At 40.7% G+C, this 22,263-nt stretch overlaps 1 protein-coding gene across 2 annotated transcripts in view; it reads left to right on the plus strand.

Moving 5' to 3' along the window:
• The first annotated feature begins 599 nt into the window (after positions 1–599).
• The window catches only part of ADCY4 (adenylate cyclase 4), an 80,870-nt gene continuing 59,206 nt past the window's right edge, over positions 600–22,263 (plus strand). For both annotated transcript variants that reach the window (XM_070727189.1, XM_070727188.1), the window contains exon 1: positions 600–717. The gene's annotated coding sequence lies outside the window, so the exon portion shown is untranslated. The remainder of the gene's footprint in view (positions 718–22,263) is intronic.

A 22,263-nucleotide genomic window follows, 5' to 3' on the forward strand; every position in this document is an offset into this window, starting at 1 on the left:
TGTGTAAAAGAAAGGCTGCTGGGGGCAATCCAGAAATCAGAAGGATTTGAAATCTGCTTTTTAGTGGGTCAGGGAAACAATAGGAAGGAAACCAGTTTGAATTGCCTGCTTGGTTTTTTTATGGGTCTGGCCACTGATAAGAGTCTGTCTGGGAAACGAGAATTATCCTACCTTTCTCTTTTATAGTTAGGGGCTGGTTCGTCTCCTTGTGTTTGGCTGGTAGATGGTGTGGGCCGATGTGTGGCATTAGTGCATAGCAGCACATATGTCATCTTTCCCCTCCAACCAAAGGCCTTACACACCAGATTTTAAGGCCCTGAGGAAGAGGAGGAAGGAACTGGAAAAAGCACTTGACTTCTGGAATGTCTACACCAGCCAAGACCCACAGCTTGGTCCTCCAGACAGGAAACTAGTCATTGTTTCAATGGCTTGACCCAGCTACTGGGGCAGCCAACAGCTTGCGCTGGGCTGGTCCACAGGAAGGAAACGTGGAGCCTTTTGTCTGGACTGTTCCAACAACAACACACCATGTGAAAGGGAGAGTTTTTATCACCTCCCTTCAGCCTTTCTGGTGGCGCACAGAAAAGAACGCTGGCAAATCAGTCATAACACGTGAACTTCCAGCCGAGAAATGAACTGTCTTGTGGGGAACGATTCATCAAGAAAGCTCCCCGTGCAGGAAACATCCACTTGAGGTGAAAGGGGTTTCCTTACAAGGTAATTGCTTTCTTTTATTTCCCTTTCCTCAGTCACGCATAGTCACTCTTTACTCTTCTAGAGACTCTGAAGAGAAATAGGTTTGGTTTAGGAATTTTATTTATTTATTTATTTCTTTATTTATTGGATTTGTATGCCGCCCCTCTCCAGAGACTCGTTCTGCAACCAAGCAGGGACTTGGATCTGTTTCTGATTTGTCCAGGGGGCTTTTTGTGGCTAAAGAGATATCAGTTGTTTGGTAGCTATAGCAAACATTTTTTTTCTATGGTTTTCTATTCTGGCTACAAATCTGACTTTGGAAATGAGAAAAGGAGAAAACCGGGGATGAAATCTACTACTTCCCTAGTGGTTCAGCTGCGCACCACTGTTGTATGCAGTTTTTCACTCACTGTACAGGTGCAGGAGGCTTTGTGCATGCTCAGAGGATTAAAAAAACAAAATGGTGATATGCAGATGGGTGGACAGGACTCCGCACTGCTGGTGCTACCAGTTCTCTGAACCACTAATGGCTGCCAGTACTGGTATTGTTTTGTTTTGTTTTGTTTTGTTTTGTTTTGTTTTGTTTTGTTTTGTTTTGTTTTGTTTTGTTTTGTTTTGTTTTGTTTTGTTTTGTTTTGTTTTGTTTTGTTTTGTTTTGTTTTGTTTTGTTTTGTTTTGTTTTGTTTTGTTTTGTTTTGTTTTGTTTTGTTTTGTTTTGTTTTGTTTTGTTTTGTTTATTTATTTTATTTATTTTATTTATTTTATTTATTTTATTTATTTTATTTATTTTATTTATTTTATTTATTTTATTTATTTTATTTATTTTATTTATTTTATTTATTTTATTTATTTTATTTATTTTATTTATTTTATTTATTTTATTTATTTCATTTCATTATTTCATTTCATTTCATTTCATTTCATTTCTATTTCATTTCTATTTCATTTCTATTTTATTTTATTTTATTTTATTTTATTTTATTTTATTTTATTTTATTTTATTTTATTTTATTTTATTTTATTTCATTTCATTTCATTTCATTTCATTTCATTTCATTTCATTTCATTTCATTTCATTTCATTTTATTTTATTTTATTTTATTTTATTTTTATGCTGCCCTTCTCCTTAGACTCAGGGCGGCTTACAACATGTTAGCAATAATATTGCTAACATGTTGTAAGCCGCCCTGAGTCTAAGGAGAAGGGCGGCATAAAAATTGAATAAATAAAATAAATAAATAAATGGCACTTTTTTAACAGAGCTAGGCTATTGCCCCCACAATCCGGGTCCTCATTTTACCCACCTCGGAAGGATGGAAGGCTGAGTCAACCTTGAGCCGGTGATGAGATTTGAACCGCTGACCTTCAGATCTACAAGTCAGCTTCAGTGGCCTGCAGTACAGCACTCTACCTGCTGCGCCACCCCGGCTGAATCCGGCCGAACTGACAGCATTTCTTCCCTGGAAAAAACTGATAATCATGGTGGGGGCTTTTGGAAAAGAAGGTATAGGCCTGAGAAAGACAAAATCAGGAGTAAGAATCTGAGAAAGACTCTGCTATGATTGAGTTTTTGTGGAAAGTGGGAAGAGAGGAATTTGGAGGCTTTCAAGGTTCAGTTTTTCTGCCCCAGGGCAGGTGAAGGACAATTCTGGAATCTGTGCCCTGCCTGTTTCTCAACCTTGTCTATTTTGAAAAGATGGAAAGTTGTCAACAGTACCACAATGTTCCAAGGGGAAGGTTCTCTTGTGGAAATTACTGGAACTACTGGAATGCAATGCTGTAGAACTAATATACTTGGACTTCAGAAAGGTTTTTGATAAAGTAGATCATAATCGCCTAATACACAAAGTAGAAAAAACTGGGTAGATTATAACAAATGTAGATGGATAAATAGTTGGTTGACCAACTGCACCCAACAAGTTGTCCTCAACAGCTCCAAATCCACATGGAAGGAAGTAGACAGTGAGATACCACAGGGTTCAGTCGTGGGCCTTGTGCTCTTCAATATTTTCATTAATGACCTAGATGAGGGAATGGAGTGGGGACTAATCAAATTGCAGATAACACCAAGCTGGCGGAGGTAGCCAACACCCTAGAGGATAGGCTCAAAATACAGAAAGACCTAGATAGATTATCATTGTGGGCCTATACTAACAAAATGCTGTTCAACATCAAGAAGAGCAAAGTCCTTCACCTGGGTAAAAAAAACCTAGACCCGCATACAAGCTGGGAGGAACCTCACTTAACATTAGTGATTGTGAAAGAGATCTCAGAGTCTTGGTGGATAATCAACTAAATATGAGCCAGCAGTGTGCAGCAGTAGCTAAAAATGCCAACACATTCTTAAGCTGCATCAACAGGGGGATACACTCCAAGACTTGGGAGGTATTAATACCACTCTATAATGCCCTAATCAGATCTTACCTGGAGTATTGCATTCAGTTCTGGTCACCACACTTCAAAAGAGACATAGAAACTCTGGAAAAAGTAGAGAATAGAGCAACCAAAATGATTAGAAACCAAGACATACAAAGAGAGGTTGCAGGAACAAGGCAAGGATAATCTAGTGAAGAGAAAAGCCAGGGGGGACATGATAGTGGTATACAGGTACTTAAGGGGTTGCCACAGAGAGGAGGGTGTCACAATATATTCCAGGGCACCAGTGGGCCAGACGAGGATGGAAGCTGACCAAGGAGAGATTCAACCTGGAAATAAGGAAGAACTTCCTGACCATCAGAGCGATCAACCAATGGAATAGCCTGCCAGCGGAGGTTGTGAACACCCCAACTCTTGACCCATTCAAGAGGAGATTGGACTGCCATCTGGCTGGGGAGGTGTAGGGTTTCCTGCTTGAGCAGGGGGTTGAACTTGATGACCTGCAAGGTCCCTTTCAACTCTAATAAATAAATAAACTTGAACTGGGGATCTATAGCATATGCCACTAGTGATTGACTTACAACTGTCCTGACTGTTTGAAGCACATTGAAAAAAAAAAAGTGCCTTATGACCATTTTTCACATTTAAGACCATTGCAGCATCTCCATGGTCACATGATCAAAATTCAGTTGCTTGACAGCTGGCATGTATTTATGATAGTTGCGGTGTCCTGTGCAGAGGGTGAAATGCTCTTGGTTTGCTCATGCCTATTGTTCATCAGAAAGCTGGTTGCAAAGGGAATGTGGGGCTCCACCACCCACCCGCACACCACCATTTGGGTTCTTTTATCTTCTGTGCATGCACAGAAGGCTTTGCGCATGTGAAAACGGTAAAAGAACACAAATGATAGTGCCCGGACAGGTGGACCGAGCCTCACACTCCCTTCGCAACCAGCTCTCCAACAACCGATAGGCATGAGCGAACCAGGAGCATTTCACCCCTGGTCCCAGGGCTATGTCATCTTCTTTTGCAGGATCTTCCAACAAGCAAAATCAATGGAGAAGTCAGAGTCCCTTAACTAACATGTTAGTAGCTTAACAACTACAGTGATTCAGTTAACAACTATGGCAAAAAAACAACCCCAAAGGGATGAACACTCACTGAATATCTGTCTTGTTTAGTAATGAAAATTCTGGGCTTGTTTGTGGTTGTAAGTCAAGAACTAACTATCTAAAATCCAGCATTTTGTTAGGGGGAAAGGGAACAGCGCAAATCCATTTCTTTCATATCAGTAAAATCACCCAAACTGGGGGTGTTGACACTAGAACAGCACAGACAAAGCCTGATCTCTGTTCCATTCCTTCTTGGCAGCTAGGCCAGCTGCTCAAAGTGTGTGTGTGTTTGTACACAAGCGCACATGTGTGCACATATGTATTTGTGAGATTTATTTTCTCAAGGAAAAGCCAGGAAAGAATGAGAGGAATTTCTGTCCAGGGAACAAGGAGGCTCTGAATTGCATCCAGGGAGGTAGGCGATAGTCAGGCACACAGAATGTGGGTAGCTGAAGCAAGAATAAGACTGAAGGCAACAAGATGCTTGTTATTTGTCCCTTTTTTTACTGAGCTTGCTGGGAGAAAAATGTGTAGCCTACAATTCGCACAGTGTTTCTTCCCTCGAACATGAAAAAAAATGTGGGCTGCCTTGGATTCCACTTACCTTCCCTACCAGTTCATATTGCATCATTACATCGTGCAAATGACCCTCTGCGTGTGCAGAGGGTTCTTTGCCACCCACTTTCGAGGAGTGGTGACCAGAGGATCAGTTTGGGGGCATCGCCAGCTGGCCATCACTGCCGGTTTGGTGAACAGGGACAAGTTCTGCCACTGGTTTGGGCAAACTATTTTGAAAAGGCAGCAGCAACCCACCACTGCTTTGTATTCAATGAGCCATTGGATGAAGGAGAGGTGGAGCTGGATAATTTGAATAGCATTTGGGGAGCAGAGAGCTTTCCATCTTGCTATGAGTACATTGCCTTCATTTATTTAGGGTTCCAAATTCATTCAGGGACCTCTCCAAAATGCAAATGGGGAGGTGAAAATAATGAGATTTGAAATGTGGTCTTTGATTTGAAATGTGGTTTGCAGCAGGGCAACCAGTGATGGCTCCTACAGGTACAGTCAGGTATGCAGAACCAGTAGAAAAAGTTTGGACAGGAGCACCGAACTGGTAGGAAATTTTTTAATTTTTTTTCCTTTCCCCCCCTTCTGGGCTATGGGTATGTTTTTCTTATGGCAGTAAATGAGGGTAGATGTGTATAATTTTAGAAGAGCTGTGCATGTATGCATGTGTGTACATACACATACAGTTTATATAGTAGATAATGTGCCTGTGTGTGATATGTATGTACACATATGGCATATATGCAGGGGTAGACAAAGAAATGGAAACACTTGACTTTTTGGCATCATAATGTTTGAACATGTTCAAATCAATCAAAACTTGACATATTTTAATGTTTTTTTTAAAAAAAGTCTGCTATGTGATTTTTTAAAAAACTACCTTTTTAAAAAGAGAAATTTAAGGAAATTGGTTATAACGTTCTCAAAATGACAGACCTCTCAGACTTTCAAAGAGGCCAAATTGTTGGTGCTCAAATGGCAGGCACTAGTGTAACAGAAAGTGCCTGAACATTTGGCGTTTCAAGAGGTAATGTCTCAAAAATAATGACTGCTTTTGAAAGAGAAGGGAAAACGTCCTCAGCCAAGCACAGGTCTGGTTGAAAGTCGAAGTTGCTTGAGAGAGACCGTCAAACTCTAAAGCTAATTGTTAGAGTGGATCGCAAGACCACAGCTCCTAAAATCACTGCAGAGCTCAATAGACACATACAGAACCCAGTTTCCACAAAAACTGTTTGAAGGGAGCTTCACAAATCTGGATTCCACAGAAGACCTGCAATTAGAAAACTTCTGCTCTCAAAGACAAATGTTTCAAAGCGTTTAGAGTGGTGTAGAAACCACCAGAAATGGTCCCTCGAGCGGTGGCAAAATGTGATTTTCTCTGATGAATCATCATTTACCCTTTTTCCGACCTCCGGCCGTGTTTACGTCTGGAGACAGCCAAAAGAATCATTTCATCCAGACTGCCTTCTCCCAACCATCAAACATGATGAGGGTTCAGTGATGATCTGGGGTGCTATTTCTTGGAAATCCGCTGGGCCAATGATTTCCTTTCATGGAAGAATTAATAGCCATCACTATTTAGGAATTTTGGCCGACCAAATTCATTCTATGGTTCAAGAACTGTTTCCAGAGGGGGATGCCATCAATAGAGTAAAAAGTGTTAAAGAATGGCATGAGGAATATTCTAATGAAGTTCAGCATCTCATCTGGCCACCAAAATCACCAGACCTCAACATTATTGAGCATTTATGGCCGATTTTAAAGATTGAAGTAAGAAGTCGATTTCCACCCCCATCATCTCTAAAAGAAGTGGAGGGTGCTTTCACTGAAGAATGGGCTAAAATTCCTTTGGAAAAATTCACAATTTGTATGAATCAATACCTCGGAGAATTGAGGCTGTATTTGCCACAAAAGGTGGACCAACACCATATTAAAAGATATTTTGATGATTTTTCAAGGTATTTCCATTTTTTTGTCCACCGCCTGTACATAGAATTAAATAGTGTATTTTGGATGTTCAGTAATAGTAAATAGACAGGGAAATTTTATTTCTTTGAGGCGAGGAGAGGCCAGGCACCCTAATTCTAACCCAAACTCTTGATGTGAGTGACGTCAGGTTGGCCACCTTTAAGCCAGTCACATGACCTATAAGCCACTCCCCAGTCACATGATCATCAAGCCACTCCCACAAGGTCACATGGCCGGCAAGCCACACCCACAAAATAAGCCATACTCGCAGTGTGGTAGTAAAAACTTTTGCAGCCCTTTACTGAGGGCAACATAAGTTTTCTGGTTTCTATAGGGGAGGGATTGTGACATTAACTATTCTGTGCAGGACATGATACTTTTACCTGGTTCTGGATTTGATTTAATTTAATTCCAAAGCACAGGTAGTCTTCAACTTATTACTATTCAATAAATTACCATTTGAAGTTACAATGCCATTGAAAAAAAGGAATTTATGACTGTTTTTCACCCTTACAACCACTGCAACATCCTCATGGTCACATGATCCAAATTCAGACACTTGGGAACTGGCATGTATTTATGATCATTGCATCCCAAGAGTCATGTGATCCCTTTTGGTGAACTTCTGAGAAGCAAAGTGAATGGGGAAGCCATATTCATTTACAGGTAGTCCTCAACTTTCAACCACAACTGAGCCTGAAATTTATGTTGCTAAGTGAGAAAATTGTTCAATGAGTTTTCTATCCTTTTTCTTGCCACATTTGTTAAGTGAATTACTGCAGTTGTTAAATTAGTAACATGTCTGTTAAGTGAATCTGGCTTCCCCATTGACTTTGCTTGCCAGAAAGTCACAAAAGGTGATCGCATGACCCTAGGACATTGCAACAATTATAAAAATGAGTCAGTTGTCAGGTGTCTGAAGGTACACTAGATGATCATGGGGGTGCTGCAAAAGTCATAAGTGGGGAAAAAACTCATGTCACTTTTTTTAATGCTGTTGTAACTTTGAACAATCACTAGGTGAACTGTTGTAAGTCGAGGACTACCAGTACTACCTTAGCAACTACAGTAATTTGCCTGTGGCAAAAAAAGCTTATAAAATAAGGCAAAACTCAGTTGACAACTATCTCGCTTAGCAACAAAGATTTAGGGCTCATCGTAAATCGAGGGTTGCTTGTACCTTATCTCAGAAAACAAAGCTTTGAAAGGGAATTGTGACTTAAATGCTTTCAACTCCAGGGAAATTCAGGAGGAGGGAGATCAAATCTAAGAGCAGCTCCCTCCAATCTTGCAGAATTACTTCTGAGTGAAGCACATGAACTTCAGATCAGGCAGTCAACTCTCTTCTTCCTGATCTATTTCCTTTCCTTCCTTTTTCTTTTTTAATTGAACAGACAAAATATCAAAAAAGGGGAGAAAAAAATAAACCACAGTTAAAAACAAAAGGGAAATAGAGATTATTTTTTCTCAGAATTTTGTTAAAGATTATATTACACAATTAAAATGACTACATAATGCAGAAATGTATTTTAAAATACTTTTTAAAATATTTTGTGTTTGCATATGTATGAGTCTAAGAGAGAGGGAAGAAAGAGAGAGGAAGAGATGGACAGATAGAGCCAGAAATGAAAGGGAGATGAAGTGGGAGAGAGAGGGAAGGAAAGAGAGAGAGATTTAAGAATAAATGCAATTATTTTAAACATCCTAATTCAATATTTCTAATCACAACACATGTACAGAACAAGGGGACAAATATTGAATGCTAGATAGCTAATAAGGGGAACCTGACTTCCATACACACACACATACACACACACACACACACACAGAGGTATAGATGTAAACAATATACATATAAATACACACACACGTATGTATATGTATATGTATATGTATATGTATATGTATATGTATATGTATATGTATATGTATATGTATATGTATATGTATATGTATATGTATATGTATATGTATATGTATATGTATATGATGTATATGTATATGTATATGATGTATATGTATATGTATATGTATATGTATATGTATATGTATATGTATATGTATATGTATATGTATATGTATATGTATATGTATATGTATATGTATATGTATATGTATATGTATATGTATATGTATATGTGTGGTCAGGTGGTAGCGAAAGCAAGTAGAATGCTTGGCTGCATAGCTAGAGGTATAACAAGCAGGAAGACGGAGATTGTGATCCCGCTGTATAGAGTGCTGGTGAGACCACATTTGGAGTACTGTGTTCAGTTCTGAAGACCTCACCTACAAAAAGATATTCAAGAAGATAAAAAAGATCAACATAATATTTAATATAATCTTAGTTCAAAAATTGATTAAGCTATGATTTGTTTTACTATGGCTTGTTGAATGAAGTACAACTGGCTGAAGTTTCCCAATGTAGTACTAAATAATGAATTATGATTTGTGAACCACAATGGCTGAAATCATACTGCCTTCTGAACCAAAATCAAATCCATGATGGTTTGGCAAGTTATTTCTGAAAGAAATTACAGAAGAAGGGATTGAGCCTGAAATTATAAAGTATGGTATCCTGTTTCCTCCCTAAATAAGATACCCCCTAATAATAACCTTTTTGAGTGCATGTCAATAAGGCCAAGTGCTTATTTCAGGGTTCACAAAATATAAGACAGGGTGGAACTCCAGCTTGAATATCAGAAGGTGAAACAAAGGGTAGCAATTTCTTTAAAGTTTGTATGCAACAAACAGTCTCCAGTTTCTAGGCATAGATCTTGTGTGCTGAACCCAGATATATCCTGTCTTAAACCTCAGTTCACCTTTACCTTAGTTTTCCTTTTAAGGAGCTCAAGAAGAATGTCAGCCTGTGCTTCCCATGACAGAACCAAGTTCAGACCTGCTCAGCCCCAGCAGAGTATTTGAATCATATGCCTTTTAGATATTGCCCTGGGAAGAAATCTCTTAACCGCATAGCTTGGTGGGTGCGTAGTTGTCATTGTTTCTCACTGAAACAATCTTTTAGCCTTCTGACATCCTGCTTGAAACTAGCCAAACCAGTTCTTCGGAACATCTTTAATTGATAGCCACTTCTTACTGCTGGGGCCAAAACAGGAGTGCAGGTCATGAAAGAGACATTGTGGGTCTTCTTTTTTTTTTTTTTTGCTCCTCTTTTATCTAAATCTGTTTGTACTATCTAGGAAGGATGACTCCAGGGCAAGAATCAAAAGAAGGAATGGAAGGAAAGCACACAGAAGAGATCTATCAATGATGTGACCACTATCTATCAGTGTTGATAATGAAGATGATAATGATCAAGTTTGTGAAATGTCTGCAGAAGAGATCTGCTCTTCTGCTCCTCCTACTGCAGACCTTTCACAAACTAGATAATTATCATCCTCATGAGGAAACAGGCCAAAGCGATATTCAAATGAAGCAAGTTTTAACACAAGGGAGTCAATGACCCATTCAAAAGTCCTTTTCTATTGTTCCAGGCACTTCAAGTTGAAGTGGAATAACATGCCTCACGGCAAAACTCATGGGGAGTTTAATTCCCACAATGGGAATATTGGGAACTTTGGAAACAGTCTAGGCATACAAATCCAATCAATCAATCAATCAATCAATCAATCAATATCCACAAAATTAGTGAAATAAACCATTTGCAACTTCAAGTGCAGAATGGAAATCACATTCTATGAATTAAAGGAAAGAAAACAATTTTTCCATTTCAATTTAAAAAGGCTCCCCATTTAGCTCCTAGACCAGTGGTGAAATTCAGCAAGTTTGGACAAGTTTTATAGAACTGGTGGTGGCAATTCTGCACAGTTTGGAGAACAGGAAAACAGCACCAATGACAGGTCTCACCCCACCCCTCCCATTCACTTTTTCTCTCCTCCTTCTTTGGTTCATACACAAACATGAGAAGGAGGTGAAAAGCAGCCAGGTTGAATGCTAGAAGACTTGGCTAAAATTTTCTATCACCTTTGTGAACGTGGCTTGGTGGGGTAGTGCCGCACCATCTTACTATGAGTGATGTCAAGTTGGCCACAGCCATTAAGTCATATGACCCCACTACCAAGCCATGCCCATCAAGCCACACCTATAGGACCAGTAGGGAAAACATTTGAATGTCTAAAGATTCCCATAAAACATGCAGGAATCTTAGGACAAATGAAGCTGGGAAAATGAAAAAAAAGGAAATGGAAAATTTTAAATTAAAGTACAAATTTCAGCTTTGGTATTTGAGAAAACTCCTGAGAAGGGTCTATGGCAATTCCCCACAGCCAACTCACCATAGCCACCCTGCCATGCCCAATTTGCCATGGACAACTCATCGTAGGATGAGAGTTACAGTAATATCATAGAAATTATAGAAAGGAGTCATTAAAGAAACGATACAAAAGGAGAAACAGAATGAAATGTGAATGACATTTTTTTAAAAAAATAATATTTGTTTTGAATAATTAAATTGAATTGTTAAACTGCCCCACAATCAGTTGTCCTGCAGCAAGTTGGTCATGGTGAGTTGTCCTGCGATGAGTTGGCCGTGGTGAGTCGGTGATAAAAAGTTGACTGTGGTGAATTGTTCTGTTCTGTCAGAGAATACTGTGGGCAGTCGTGTAAACAAACCAATATGTCATTGAAGATATCAATCCAGGGTTCATTCAAGGCTCAAATGACCAGGTTCAAATTCTTCTGCTTTAGATACATGGTGTGAAGATCTATCTCTTTGGAGAGGGCAGTAGTACTAGGAAAGGTGGAAAGAAAAGAAGAATAGGACTACCAGCGATAAGATTATTGGACTCAGTTACCGTTGTGATGAACTCATCATTGAGAGAATTGAAATAACATGCTAAGGATAGATTGTAATAGAGAGAATCTACAGCAGGAATGTCAAACTCGCATTATGGCATTGTCACATCATGTTTTGGTATTTTTCTCCCCGTTGCTAAACTGGACATAGGCGTGGACAGAACATGATACATCCATTTTGTGGCCCATGAGTTTGATAGCCCAGACCTACAATATCTTCATCAGGGGTGTCCAACTTGATTTCATTGATGGCTGCATCATGGTTGTGTTTGACCTCAAAGGTGTGTGTGTGTGTGTGTGTGTGTGTGTTGGCTGGGGGATGGGCATGGCCAGGCTCTTTCTTTCCACAGTTTTTTTTACTGTAACCATTTTCCTATCTCTTCTACCAGATGTTACTGGAAAACATTTATTTCTTATTCTTCATACTCCACTAAATTTATACCCTATTGTTTAATAGTAAATTGCTTTTCCAGGTAGAAAAGCTATTTATACTATTGTATTTTTATTATTCAGATAAATAACATGATAATACAAGATCTAATAGCAGAGGTAAATTTCCAGGATAGTAAATAGAAATAGCTGTCAATTGTAAATTTTTGATTGTACATTAAATTGGCCTACACTATGTAAAATCCACCATTAAACTGTGTATTAATTTAGGATGTTGCTTGTTTTCTATACAGATCAGGCCACATAAGGCCACATAATTGCAATCCAATCAATCCAGTCCTCCTAAAGCACTCTGCAGGCTGAATATAGGCCATACAGGGCATCTGCATGTCCTGTTTTTGGTCAACAGAGTGTGTCAGGAGGCAGGGAAGACTGAAAACAGGCAGCAGGGGGGGGGGGGCGCGTATGGGCCAGTCCTTTGATATTTCCAAGCCAGCCCTGAAGGACATATCTAAGAACCCTATAGGCCAGATGTGGCCCATGGGCCTTGGATTGGGCACCCCGATCTATCTTGAAAACACCAATTCACATAAAGAATTATATCAAATCACCAACATAATTAATGGAGGAGAGATTAAGTGAAGATTGATTTAATTTGGGGAATGGGGAGCATTGCTCTAAAAAGAAAACAGAACGGAGGTAAACATATCAGAGAGGAGGAGGTAGAAGAGTAAACCAAAAAGATCTTCTAGCAACTGGGTCATACTCCTTACAAACAAATTTCTGCTTAACTCTTCTCCCCAAGCAACCTAGAACTAAGGAGAAATTGCCTGACAGCTAGAACAATTAATCCAGATGTTATAAAAGCTCCAACACTGGAAGTATTTAAGAAGATGTTGGATAACCATTTGTCTAAAGTGGTATAGAGTTTCCTGCCCAAGCAGAGATTAGACTAAAAGTCCTCCAAAATCCCTTCCAACTCTGTTATTCTATTCTATTCTATTCTATTCTATTCTATTCTATTCCATTCCATTCCATTCCATTCCATTCCCTCCATCAGTGCTAATAATGAATATGATAATTATCTAGTTTGTGAAATGTCTGCAGAAGAGCTGAGCACCCAGGACTGCTCCTGAGCAGGAATACTTCAACCTTCCAGGTTTATTGGAAAGAGAGCTAGAGAAAATGACACATCCCAATCCAGAATTTCCTGGATGAGGAGATTCCCATCATCCGCTCAGCTTTGACTCCCCCATGGCCCATGTCTCAACAGGCCCAGAATGACTCCATGCTGACAGTGTAATTAGTCTTTTGGTCCTTGGCCAAGCTCTTAATAGAATTTGCTCAATGGTATGTTTATTGACTAGGCTGGACGTATATGTATAGACTTGTAGTGGAGAAAGGCAACATACTGAATGTGAGAAAGGACTTTGGGAATAGAAGAAAAACTTGGGAAATGGAAAGGAAATGAGCAAAATTCAATCTAGAAATATAGGTCCTTCCGTTGCAGTCAAGCAACAAAGCCATTCCACATTTCTGTCTGGGGCCATCTTAACATTTTGCTTTTCTTCAGAGGTGGGCTGCTGGCAGGACAGCATGGAACGTTGTTCCACTGGCAAAAACGGAGTTGCGCTCACATCTCCATCACCACCCACCATGCACGTGCCGTACATGCATCATGCATGCGACATTCGGCTTCTGCGCATGTGCAGAAGCCAAATCTCGCTGCCCCAGCCAGCAGTGGCAGCACCTACCGCTAGGTGGGGCCAGAGAGCAGAGCACTCATTTGGCGGGCGTAGGGCACCTCTGCCGCTGCTGCAGCTGGGGTCATTTGGAGAAGAAACTTGAGCTGCTCGGCACATTTCCTGGCTCAGGGCTGGCTCAGGTAGCAGACGCACCTGCTGCCCCAATGCAACCAGAGTGGGATCGGTGCGGCTCGAGCAGGCACAGCACTGGGTGCATCTCCTAGCTGAGCCAGCGCAAGAAGCAGCTCGGAGAGGTGGCCCCCAGCAGAAAAAATGCTCCAGGATGGGCCTGGAAAAGGAGCGTGGTGGGTGGCGGCCACCTCTCTGCGCTGCTTCTTGTGCTGGCTCAGCTAGGAGATGCGCCCAATGCTCTGCCTGCTCGAGCCCCATGGCTGCCAGCAAAGGCACTCCTTTGAGTCTCATGGCAGAGCTTCCAGAGGGAAGAAATCTGGGACTAAATGGGTGCCTTTGCCTTTGCTTTTTCCATCAGCCACAGTGCTGGGTTCTGGCAGCAGTCCATCCCACCCAGGAGTTGCCAGCGGGAAGAAATCGCCGCCACCACTGCAGCACAGGAACCCAGCCCCGTGGCTGCCGGCAAAGGCAAAGGCGCCCCGTTTAGTCCCAGATTTCTTCCTTCTGGCAGCTCCCCCACAGGACTAAACAGAGTGACTTTGCTGGCAGTCATGGGGCTGGGTTCCTGCACGGCAGTGGTGGCCATGGCAGCAGGGGTGGTCCATCCCTCCTGGGAGTTGCCAGCGGGAAGGAATCTTTTCCTTCCTGCAGGATTTCTTCCTGCTGGTAGATCCCGGGCAGAACAGCTTCATCCAGGACTCTGCGCATGCACAGGAAATTGAAGGGTGGGTGTCATATCTCAAAGGGAAGAGACCCTCACCCATTTTTATGTGTGCTGACTGGGTTATACAAAACTTGGGGGCGGCGGTATCCATCGTAGCTTCAAATGGTCACTAAGCAACCAGTCATTAAGCAAGAAGGTATAGAAAGCAACCCAAAAAGTAATTAAGAAGTAATCCAGCATGACAGATATTTAAGATCAAATACTTTGGCCACCAAATGAGAAGAAAGAAGTCATTGGAAAAGGCCTTGAAGTTAGGAAAGATTGAAGGTAAAAGGAGCAGGGGATCACAGAGGATGAGATGCAGCAGGCATGAATTTGGGCAAAGTCCAGGAGAAAGTGGAGGATAAGGGGCGCTGACATACTATGGTTCATGAGGTTGGGAAGAGTTGGACATGACCTAGTGACCAAACAACAACAAATCCCAGCATGAATTTGGCATCCAGTTACATTTTCAGCATCTGTTGCAGCTTCCCTTCTGTCATTCTGGTGTCTCTTAGATACTTTCAGATTACAACCTCTACAATTGCACATCTGGAGCAGTAGTGGGTTTCACTTAGTACCTTTGCAACTGGTTTGGAACTATGAACACATGTGTGGGCACACTTGCTTTGTTCACCCATGGCACGTCTGCACATGCATAGAACCTTCCATGGTGATGTCCAGGAGGATGCACGGAGCCTCCCACTACTGCTACCGGTTCGCCCAAACTGGGGCAAACTGGTAGCAACACACCAGTGATCAGAAGAGTACCAGGTTAGGGATGGATGACCTAAAGAACATAATTAATTAAATAACAAGATCAGATCTGGCAGAGCAATGGGCTCTAGATATTAATGAGGACAGAACAGAGGATGATTTTGATTGATACAAGATGCAAAGTATAATGTCAATGATGAAAGTTTGACTGTTCAGACTCCTGAACTTCTTGATGAAATGAAAGGATAATTAAATTCTTCTTAAATATAGCAATACTTCTGCAAAGACCTGGGAGTCATTCATACACCTCTTCTTCAGCTCTTTGAATAGGTAAGAAGGACAATTGGAGGTTTCCACTTTTTGATATCCAGCCCAACTATTGTTTTTTCTGATTGTTTCCTAACAAAGCGAAGGCTAAGATCCAGTTCAGACCCATCCCACCAAGGATGCTTTATATAAAACATAGAATCATAGACACACAGAATCATAGGGCTGGAAGCAGTGAAGGGTTACCAAATATTTACTACCACACTGTGGGCATGGCTTATGCAGGACGCCCTGCATTTTCTTTCAACATCTTTCAGTGCAAATTGGGTACTTTGAGGTGGAACTTCATTTTTGCTACCCCACTGCGTACCCCCCGTCCAGGCAAAAGCCCACTCCTGGCTGGAGTGGCTGTCTTCTAGTCCAACCCCCTACTCAAAACAGGAAATCTTATACGACTCTATTTTTGAAAACCTCCAGGAACAGAACAGAATAGAATAGAATAGGAATTGGGTAGTGTAGTGCAGGGGAAGGGAGGAGAGGAGAGAAGAAGAGAAGAAAAGAGAAGAGAATTCTTTATTGTCCAAGTATGGTTAGACACACAAGAAATTTGTCTTTGGTGCATAAGCTTGCAGCGTACATAAAAGATGTATCATAGTCATCGTAAAAAACATTCATCATGAATCATTAGATAAAACCAGAGCTGGACTTCAAAAATTTTAGCAAAAGGTTCTCTGCCTGGTTGTTGGGTGGGCATGGCCATGGTGGCTGTGGCCTAGTCAGCTTCAGTGTATGTGGGGGAGGGGTTGCCCTCCCAAGACTCCCAAGGTTTTTTTAGAGCCTCTGGGACGGTAAAAATGGACTCCCCAGGCTCTGTAGGCTCTCCGAGGCTGGAAACAGCCACGTTTCTGGCCTTCCCGAACTTTGGATAGGCCTGCTTTTTGACCTCCCTGAGCTTCCATTCATGCCCTGTACTTAGGTGCATCCAAAACAGGTTGTTTAGGGACACCTGGAAGGGAGGGGCAGGATGAGCAAGGCCAGCTAGGAGAAGGATTTGGGGATGCACATAATCTTAGCTAGAGGTTCTACCAAACCCCTGGGAACTCTCAGCAGCCCACCACTGGATACAACACTTAATGGTAGTCATATGATACTAAATAAACAATCAAAATCATACTGGGAAACTACACTAAATAAATATATGTACTTATTCAAAATGTTTATACACTCACCTCATTTTATCTATGTGACTCTGGATGGTTTGCAACAACAAAAAGTTAGGCTATGCCTAACTCTCTAAATTCACTTTTAGAACCAAAGGAGAGATTTGTGCAGTATCTCTCTGTGCATCAGCAGAATGTCTCCCCCACCACCACACACACACAATTGCTCAGAAGTTTCAAAGGAGGTTAGGAACAGATAAAGGAAGTTTATGAGCACAGGATAAACATGTGTCCTCTTCCTCTTTCAATTGGTCCTTTGCAGATTGGCAGTTTCAGTCTTAACAACCCAGAAGGATTGTCCAAAGATAACCCGGGTGGAAGAGAGGACTGCTGTTTTCTATAATGATTGAACTGGGAAAGGGAGGGGTAGGAAACACACCACTTCCTTCTTTTTCTCTGGTGGAGTAGGAAATTTGCCTAGCAAATGGTGGGGAGGGATATCTGGGAGGGTTAGTGCCTTTGCCACAACACCACATGAAGTCCCAAGTCTAAACTTAAAAAAAAGTCCCAAGTCTAAACCCTAAGCAAATGTTCAGTTGAACCCATACATTCAACCCTTTATAATGCTATTACTAGTCTAGGACTAGATCAATTTGTTACTGATAATACAGGACTCAACAATTGCCTAGACCTCATCTTCTGCAACAGTTTACACTCAATTTACAGATTACAAATCCTCATACTCTACATAAATGATCTTTGTAATCACATTAGAAGCAATTGTGTTCTCTTTCCTGATGACGTTAAACTATTTAATACCACCGACAACATTGCTATCCTTCAGAAGGATCTTGATCATTTAGCAGAATGGTCTAACAACTGGCAACTTCAAATCTCAACCAACAAATGCTCTGTCTTACACATTAGTAAAAAGAATCAGAATACTAAATACATACTTGGAAGTAATGAACTCGTAGCTGACCCCCACTCAATCAAACACTTTGGAGTACTCATATTCAATGACCTAAGTGCCAGAGCTCACTGTAACAACATTGCCAAAAAAGCACTAAGAGTTACAAACCTAATCTTATGTAACTTCTTCTCCAGAAACACTGAACTGCTATCCAGAAATACAAAACTTTTGTAAGACCAATATTTGAATACAACTCACCTGCATAGAACCCACATTGCATAACTGACATTGACAAAATTGAGGGAGTCCAGAAATACTTCACAAGAAGAGTCTTCACTCCTCTTCTCGAAACAAACTACCTTATTCCTCCAGACTTCAAATACTATGGTTAGACAATCTACAACTACGTCGTCTCCAAACTGATTTAATTGTTGTTCATAAGATCATACATCATAACGTCCTTCCTGTTAGTGACCACCTTCAACAACAACACAAGAGCACATAATAGATACAAACTAAATGTAAATGACTCCAAACATGACTGCAGAATATATGACTTCAGCAACAGAATGCTCAATACCTGGAACTCACTACCTGGACTCTGTTGTTTCTTCCCTTAACCTCAAAATCTTCAACCTTAAATTATCTACTGTTGACCTCTCCCCTTTTCTAAGAAGTCTGTAAGATGCATGCATAAGTGCACTATTGTGCCTACCGTCCCTGTCCTTCTGTCCTATTATCCTTTTTATCACTTCTTTATACCTTGTTATGTTAATGCAAACTATAATTCTATACTTGTTTGACAAATATAATAAATAAAATAAGTAAAGTCCAGATTCAAATCAGGTTGACCAAATGCAAAAAAACAATAGGTGGAGCACACAAATTTGGTTCCTTGTTATGCAAAACATATTTTTTCCCCTTTCAGGCTCAGTCTGAAGGCAGCTATTAGTGTAAAGTTGGACAGGAATGCTAGTAAGATTGATAGGCTATTTCTCTTGATGTTTTGAAAGAGAGTTTCAAGTTTCTTAGCCTCAGGATTGAAAAACAAAATAAGAAGGCAAAGAAATATCTTCCGTTTCTAAATTTAATTTGCACGTAGGTATAGTTGCCTTTTCTAGACAAAGGTCAGGAAACATGACTGTATGGGAGATGGAAATTACAGACCAGGTTGCCTTCGTGCCAGAGGTTTTAATGCCAGATCTCCTTAACCCAAGTCTAACATTCTTCTTGCATGCATATGTATCGGGTTAATGTTTCTTTTTCTTTCTTTCTTTTTTGGCTCTTGGCAACTATCTGGCCAAGTTCCTGCAGTTTTCTGGTCAAGGTTTTTCAGATATGGTTTTGTAGGAAGTTAGCACCCACCCCTCTCCTAGGAAAATGAAACATTCTGGGAAATATTAAAAAAGCAGAATATTATATTTCCCCCAACAAAGAAACATTTTTCTAAAGACAAACTCAGAGTCTTAGCTCCCTGCCCACACCCAGGAGATATTTTGATAACAGCCTATCTACAAGACAAAGACTGGACCAGCTTAGTTACAAAACGAAAGACATGACCTTCAGGATAGCTCTCACTCAAGATCCAAACCAGGACAAAGCCTTAAGACGTAATAGGAATTACCCAAAGCCTCTTAATTACATCATCACCCAGCAAGATTCAACCAGGCCTGGGACTCAAGACAACCTACAACATTATGCCCCCATGGCCCCATGGGAGTTTGACAACCAATCAGAATACATTTCTTTCACGCGAGCAGGAAGCAATTCAAAGCCCAAGAGAGGGTATAAATCTCTCTCCCTCTCTCACCCATGTGCTCATTTTGTCCAGGACTTCAAACTATGTGGTCATGTCTACCATTAAGCCACCTTTCCAAGTAGTCTCCATGTTTCCAGTGTCTTTCTCCCCACTTGGAACTGAACCCAGATGGACATTTATTCCAAACAATTTGCCACTGGCTCCTTTCTAGGGTGGAGAGTGAGTGAGTGACTGGCCCAAAATCACCCAGTTGTTTTTGTGCTTAAAGCACAAAGGATTAGAACTCAGGATCTCCCAGTTTCGAGCCTGGTGCCTTAACTGTTAGACCAAACTGACTCATTCTTCTTAACCTGTGTAATTTTTCTGCAGGATTTGTCTTTCCTTCCCTTTCTCGTAGGCCTCCTGGCTACTGAATGACATGTCTTGGATATGTGGCCATTTATAGTGATTCTTAATGTTGAATTTCTAAATCTTGATTGAATTTCAGGATTAGAACTGGAGACAAAACCCTTTTACAAACCAAATCCATGGAGCTTGGCACAAATCTAGCATCTTCTTGGAAAGTGGAGAAACTGCAAAAATCAGTGTGACATCCAACCGCTGTAAACAAAAGAAACAAAAGAAACCTTGGCAATGACTTTGGCACATTGGAGATCTTCTGTCGTTTGTACTCGGAATTAAATTGGGGGAGAATTTAATTTGCTTCACTTTTCTGTGAAGAAGGGATGACAAGCATGAAATGACTTTAGCCATCCAGCTCATTAGAGGCTCTAAATTTTTCAAGAAGTGGCTGTCTCCTTTTGGTCTCATTAGTTGCTTCTTCTTTAATGACTTCTAGCTGCTGACGCTCATACTATCTTCTCTGGACTGACCCTTTTCTTGCCAATGGATTCTCAGTTGAATTGCAGCCTATAATGATTTAGTAGCTGGTCTACATTTTGATTTTATTGACTGGAAAGAAGGCAGTAAGGTAGGAACTGCTGTCTTTCACATTTCACCTAAAAACAAACCAAGGTCCAAATAGGTCAAGAGGACTAGAATTCTGAGGAGAGGAGTTAGGAAGGGAAATTGCATCCCTCAATGAAATCATGTTTGACACCCTTGATGAAGATACTGTAGGTCAGGGTTATCAAACTTGTGGCCCGCAAGACAGATGTGTCATGTTCTGGTCATGCCTATGTCCAGTTCAGCAAAGGAAGGGAAAGTCCCAATACATGACGTAACAATGCCATAATGCGAGTTTGACACCCCTGCTGTAGGTTCTCTCTATTACAATACATTCTTACCATGTTATTTCAACTCTCTCAGTTATGAGCTCATCACAACTGAGTCTGTCCTATTCTTTTCTTTCCACCTTTCCTAGCACTACAGCCCTCCCCAGAGAGATAGATCTTCACATCATGTATCTGAAGTAGGAGAATTTGAACTTGGTCATTTGTGCCTTGAGTGAGAACTCTGAATTCATTTCTTCAATGACATATTGGTTTGTTTACATGACTGCCCACAGTATTCTCAGGAAGAACAGAACAATTCACCACAGTCAACTTTCTATCGCCAACTCACCATGGCCAACTCATTGCAGGACAACTCACCACGACCAACTTGCTGCAGGACAACTTGACTGTCCTGGTGGGGCAATTTAACAATTGCCCTTGACTGTGGGGCAATTTAATAATTCAATTTAATTATTCAAAATGAATATTTTTTTAAAAAAAAATGCCATTCACATTTAATAATTTTTCTATGATATTACTGTAACTCTCATCCTTCGGTGAGTTGTCCCTGGCAAATTGGGCATCGCAAGTTGTCCATGGCAGGTTGGCTATGGTAAGTTGATTCTGATAAGATTGGAGGAGATATGCCAAGGTCAGCAGAATTTTAATTTAATTTAATTTAATTTATTCGACTTCTATGCTGCCCAAACCCATAGGACTCAGAATAGCAGACTAGTAGAATAAGAGGGTTGGAAAGGACCTTGAAGGTCTTCTAGTCTGACCTCCTGTTCAGACAGGAAGCCCCATACCATTTCAAACCAATGGTTGTCCAATCTATTCTATTGTTGGAGCACCTACAACTTCTGGAGGCAAGTTGTTCCACTGATTAATTGTTCTACTGTCAGGAAATTCATCGTTAGTTCAACGTTGCTTCTTTTCTTGGTTGGTTTCCACCCATTCTTTTCCTGCCCTCAAGTGCTTTATAAAATAGATTGACTTCTTTCTGGCAGTCCCTTAGATTTTGGAACACTACTATCAAGTTGCCCCTAGACTTCTTTTCATTAAACTAGACATACCCATTTCCTGCAACCATTCTCCATATATTTTAGCCTCCAGCTCCCTAATCATCTTTGTTAAAGCAGATTTCACCTATAACATGTTAAAAAATGACACACTCATGAAAACCCTGTGATTGGTATCATCATGGGGCTTGAGGGCTGCCTTCACCACAAGCATGTCATCATTTTGGCATCGCTGCTACTGGTTGCAGATTACTCTGGCAACAATCTTGTTTAGAAAAATAAACACCAAACTCTCTTGATGCCTGTGTGCACCTATCTCATCCTCTACAGCCCTGGGAAAAAAATAAAACAAATAGAATTGATAAAAGTTGTATTGAACAAATAGACTTTAAATCTGAACAATGTCTTCCTAAAAATATCACACTTCCATGTTTAAATTTTTTTACTTATTAAAATTATATCCCGCCATTCTTTCAGCAGCTTAACCAGATGTATGCAGTAGTGTTTCTATTTCTCCCCACAAGAATCCTGTGAAGTAGATTTACTTGAGGGGGGGAAATGAAGCTGGGGAGGGGTAGGAGGGAGGGAGGGGAGAGAGGGATAAAGAGAGAGGAGAGAAAAGAGAGAGGGAGAGAGAGAGAAGAGGGAGAGCAGAGAGAGAGAATCTGTGTGGCTGACAATAAGAACTTAAGAACATAAAAAGAGCCACG

This window comes from Erythrolamprus reginae, chromosome Z, assembly GCF_031021105.1.
Source record: "Erythrolamprus reginae isolate rEryReg1 chromosome Z, rEryReg1.hap1, whole genome shotgun sequence".
Classification (NCBI taxonomy): Eukaryota; Metazoa; Chordata; class Lepidosauria; order Squamata; family Dipsadidae; genus Erythrolamprus; species Erythrolamprus reginae.